Source organism: Rhinatrema bivittatum, chromosome 12 (assembly GCF_901001135.1).
Source record: "Rhinatrema bivittatum chromosome 12, aRhiBiv1.1, whole genome shotgun sequence".
In the NCBI taxonomy this organism is placed as follows: Eukaryota; Metazoa; Chordata; class Amphibia; order Gymnophiona; family Rhinatrematidae; genus Rhinatrema; species Rhinatrema bivittatum.
In genome coordinates, this window is record NC_042626.1 from 28,645,264 (window position 1) to 28,651,155 (window position 5,892).

The following is a 5,892-nucleotide window of genomic DNA, read 5'->3' on the forward strand; positions in this document are numbered from 1 at the left end:
TTTTATATAAGTACATATAAAATACATTTTTAAAGCACACGCTACAGGTTTTAGTTTGGTTTTCTTTTTCTCCCCGGCACAAGAAATTTCCTGTCGGTGCACAGCCACAGCACTGGTGGTGGAGGTGGGGGGAATATATAGGCAGTGAGAGACTTGAGTTTAGTTGCTTTAGATACTTCTTCCAGAATTTGAATTAACTGCAGGAGGTGCTAACACAAGGATATGAGATCAGGACTCCACACAGCAGTCCCAACTGAGCCATCTACACCAGCAAGTTGTCTGCTCAGATCAGATCCCCTGCCCTTTTCCTTAAATGTTATAGGACTAAGGTGTTCCTGCCCCTAGGATGGGTAAGAACCCTTTCCCAGCCCATAGCTCCCTGGGCCAGGACCACCAATGGGGGAAGGGCGAGTTCTGGAGCATAATGTAGGCAAATGGATTAATGGGATACAGCTGGAATCTGGTAACGCACAGCGGCTTCGGGACTGCATACACTGAAAACCACCACAACACAAAGGCACGCCCTGCTAAAATTTGGCAAGACTTCTGAAGGCGGACAGACTTTAGAGGGGGATTAAGCATACTTGTGGAGGATCATCTGACCAGCTGCATCAGCAGAGCAATGAATGTGGTGTACTTGTATGCATTAGTCACGTTATTCATACATCAGTAAGGAATGCACACTTTGCGTATAATATTGCATTCTTATTGTTATTGTTTATATTTCCAAACAATCCATCAGTGATTATTAACTTATTTGCCTTTGATTTTATCTGATCGGTGCATACTCATAATATGCCTGCTACTGTTATTCACCTGGAACTGAACTGTGTTTCTGTTAGAACCACCATAGTTGTGGTGGGTGTGAATTACAGTGAGCACCTAGAAGGAATAAGTTGTATCTTGTATCTGTGCTTGGAGGGTAAGCCCTGTCATAGTCACAGATAGATAATCCCATTGTGCCTGAGCCTGGGGTCTGTATGGGAGGCCCAGAAAGCCCTGTCAAGGTCACAGGTAAATCCCCAGGTGAGCTCCATTGTTCAGAAGCTACTGTGAACTTAGGGACTGTAGCCAGCCTCTGTCCTAGACTGTCGGTCTGAACTCTAATAGTAAACCCTGTAATCAGTCCCTGAATATTCCTGCATGTGCTTTCTCAAGAGAGAAAAGTGTTTGGCTCAAGCCGTTACTGTATTTAGCAATCCAACATCGGACTGAATACCACTATGACTGTTGTGTGAAGTAGAGCTAAGAACGGAACAATCTATTCCCGTGTCTGGAGACATTAGAGTCTGGTACTTCTGAACTGGGTTTTCCGAGATTCTAACCATGATTTATTTATTAATTAATACACTTGATACGCTTACATTAAAGGATTCACTAAGTGGTTAACAATCACTAATAAACCTCACCCAACCTTCACCCCCACATCAACACCCCTCCCCACCCCAAATGTGACAGCATGGTTTTTCTGGTGGACCTTGTTATATTTCAAAGTTGATTTGATAACTTGTGGGCACTGGTGACTGGCTTGAGTAAACAAGTGAGAATTATATAATTCTCACTTGTTTTATTTTAATTATTTTATTTATTCTTTTATTTTAATTATTTTATTTTAATTAATTAATTATATAATTCTGTTTTTTGTAACTGCTTTCTTCCACACTACAGTTCCAGTTTGTTTTTTCTTTCTGTGCACCACTGTTTTAATGTAAACCAGCATGATGTGATTTTATCATGAATGCCGGTATATAAAAACCTTAAATAAATAAATAAATAAATAAATAAAATAAATAATGATATAAAGGCTTGCTACATTTCCAGTGATTTTTTTTGGAAATGTAATAGGTGAAGGTGACTATGCAGATTAGAAGCCATTTCTGGATGGTCAAGGGCAGTCACATTGATTTCAGTAGTACAGCTACAGAGCTGTATGTATAGGGGCGTCACTGCTAGAAGGGTTGTAGTGGACTGAATTGCACCAAAAATACTCTGTAGGTCTCAGTATTGGAATAGTGGGGGTGTGTAGAGACAAGCCAGTCACCTTAAAAGGAGTGTGCAACTGAACCAAACTTGGCAAGCCTGAGCAACACAGGAAGAAAGTCAAGCCACATGATGGCCTCTGCAGTTTTAAAGCCTGTGAGAACCACACTGAATAGAAGAAACTGCTATTGTTTTCATATCAAGCAATCTATCTTCATTTTGCTGGTTCTGCTGGACATAAACTTGCTGAGTCTGTGGCCTTGACAAACGTTGTATCCAGTTATAAGGTCCAGCATTGTTCAACAGATGTCTTCTGATTCATGCCATCATCTCCATGAGAATATGCATATAGGTACCAGCAAAGAAGAAGTCATATCGGAAGCCAACCAATACTATGCCGGTGGACTCTGGTAACATCCAATCAATTTTAACTTTTGGATCCTATGCGAAAGGAATGAAGTCCTGAGGGACGAAAAAGGCTTTGGATTTACAGATTCAGGACCATAACACGCTGCTTGCTGCTGTTCATGCAAACTTCATACCAATGAACCTTGCACCCAAGACTTTTCACAAAGCTCAGGTTAAGCTTCGAGATTGGGTTCCCAGCTCAGCCCAGTCTTGCTCCATAACCGTGGACTACTTGCCATCTCATCCTTGCCTAAACCCTGGCAAGCCAAGCCAAGCCAATCTTCGCCCTGCCCTCTGTCCGCAATTGCATAGCTTACAAACGCTACTGTTAGTTCTGGGTCTGCCACCCTGAGACAATGGCAGACTGATGAAGATCCAGCTGGCTGCCTTCTGTGCTAAACTGTAAGTTGTGAGTGTACTTCCTGCAAAACTCTTCTGTTCTTTTCCCAGTGGGCACCAACTTATATTGTGCCCATACACATTCCCCCTAGTGGTTCTCCTCCACAGAATAACTTAAAGAGACAGACCAAATGGACCATACAGTCTTTTTCTGCCGTCAAGTTTCTATGTTTCTAAATCCCCATGAATAATCTCTGCAATAAAACACATTACACAATCCCAAATATTAAGGCCAAGGGCATCCCCCCAAAGAATTTCTCCAAGGTCCATTCTAGTATCCAGGTCCTATTTTAAGGACCCTCTCACAGTTTAAAATAAATAAAGCAAAGGCTGTAGGCAGCCATACACATGATTTATATGTATGTATATATATATAGAGAGAGAGAGAGCGAGAGAGAGAGGGGGAGATAAAAGACAACAAGCAGTCAGGGCGAAGAACCCCCCCTCCCCTTGACTCCTCCACAGAAAAAGTCTTATTGTGATTTCTGCCTGCATACCTGATCCGTGCTCATCATGTAAGCTACCTCTCAGAATACATGAGCAGGCCTGGAGTAAACTGAATATGGACAGCTACCATGCAGCTGCCGCATCAGAATCCATCCAAGATTCTGCCTGGAAAACGGTTCTTAAAAGCTCCTGCCACTGACAAGACAGTTTGCAGCTGGGAGGGATATACCATAGGCACACCAGCTCTCATGATTCAACCATGAGGCAGCTGATTTATGCTTTTAATTTAACTTTTTTTTTTTTTCATGAGCTCGATGCTTTGTATGCAAAGTTGAGCATTTTTTGCGTATCCTCGCCTTCCATTTAAAATAACTTGTTGGTGGCATAGCTTCTCCTGTGAGCTCGCTACTCATCAATTTCAGGAGGCACAACTGGTTTATGCTTCTTACAGCTCTGTTTCTTCAAATCTTCCTGCTAAGCACATATTATATCAACATCTCACCAGGAATTTTTCATATACATATATATATATATATATATATATATATGTACTGTTTACATGGAACAGAGCCTGCTACCTGCAATATAAGCATAATAAAGCATCAATAAGTGAAATGGGAAATAGGAAAATATAAACCTAGAGACTTCCTAGCTCATTTAGACCAACCAATTATAGTCTGCAAGGCTCTCCGAGCAGAAGGCATATTTACTCTAACTCCAAATCATACCACAGGAAGCCCTTTCTCTGGAAGTTATTATTTTCTATTATCGCACAGAACAATCCAAATGCTCATAGTATGATACCCCCAAACACATTGCCTCCTAGTGGAAAGGAGCTGCATTGCACTTTCACATATACAGGAGCCTGAGAACACTTATTTGAGGTGCTTGTATTGTCACTGGGATATTGGCATAATGCAAATAAAAATTATTTTCACACCCAAGCACTAGCTAGCTATGTTTTGTGCCAGGAATTAAACTGGACAGGGACAAATGTTTCTTGTGGTCTTTATCTGCCACTGTATTCCATGTTTTTCTACCCTGTTGAAATATTTTGTTATGTGCACATTAGTTTTTAAGTCTCCCTGTGAAATTTTGCTGCTGATAAAGATGTGCAATTAAGGTATTCGTAATACCACAACGCGCTTGGTAAGTGGAGTCAACAACATTTTTGCAAACAGAGAGCCTGCCCTGCAATTTATTTAATTATTTTCTGAGGAAAAATAATGTGCCATTCATACCAGTGAACACAGAACTCACTGTGGCAGAGTGAAGCCTTCATTCCCATAGGAAAATAACTGACTCTGCTCCTGTTCGATCAGAGCACAGTAAACTTGTCACAAAATGCTGTGGAATGCACAGAACCGCTGCAGTGCTGCCGAAGCATGGCGATTCCTATTATTTGTCCATTCAGCATGCACCAACGCTGCAGGTCGAGGAGGCACAAGCTGCGCGGATTGTGCTGAGAGCAGCAGATCCTATTATCAAGATAGGGAAAAGCACACGCGGGGTATTTACCTTGCCAGGAAACAAAGTGAAGGCTCTTCTTCTCCAATAAAAAGACCATACTTTTCTCTCTGCCGGGTTTTCTTGAATTGTGCTGTAAAGACCCCCTTAGGTTGCCTTACTAAATAAATGTGCACCTTAATAAGGGAAATATTTTGGAGTGGAGAATAGGTGGTATGGATCCATTTGGTGCGTGCTGGAATGGATTGCACCTATAAGACTATTTGGAGAAACCCTAGAGTTTCTAGAAGGATGAACGAGAATTACAGAACCACACAGGCGGCAGGGAGGTGTTACGTGCAAGGGAGCAGCTGAAGGCCAAAGGCAGGGGACTGTCTGTAGGCTCTCTCCCTCTCCCCAAGGAGTTAGGGAGGAGAAAGCAAGCCTAAAGCTTTCCAAATTCCATTTTAAGGTCCTAAGGAGGCGTGAGAGTTTCCCCGTTGTGGAAAATATGAGCAATCCACTGTGTTTCTTTAGAGAGAAGGCGCTCAATGTTGCTTTCTTAGTCAATGCAATCTGGTGCCCACTCGGCAGCTCACAGGGGAGGGGACGAGGCCTCCGTGCCAACCAGGTGCTGAGAGGAAAGAAAAAGGGAGAAAACTGTCCTGCAGAGGAAACAGTTCAACCGCCAGGACTTCAGCTACTTTGGGTCCTAAAAGATACAGGAATCCTCACAGAACATCCAGTAAGGGATCCATAAGGACCTTCATTTTCAGTTTTTATTTTGCTTTACCCAAGAATCTATCAGCATTTATTACAAGAAGAACAAAAAAATGAGAGAAATCAGTGGAAAGAAAGGACCCAAAATTTTTGGAGGCAAATATCATTTTTTTGTTCTTCTTGTAATAAACACTGATGAATTCCCGGGAAAACTGAAAACAAAGGTCCCCAGAAATACCACAATGGGTCAGACCAAGGGTCCCTCAAGCCCAGCATCCTGTCTTTGACAGTGGGCAATCCAGGACCAGGGATAGGGAAGACCTGCCCCTGAAGTGGTGGTGACCCGCTGCAAGGGACAACTCTGGTGCTGTTTTCTTTTTGGGAACCAGAAGAAGTTATTTTTGAAGATCTGGGAGGAAATGTTTTCTGCCCCTTTTCTTACCCATCAGCGGACCTGTGAAGCAGCAGTCCATCCAGGATCCCTCTAAAAAG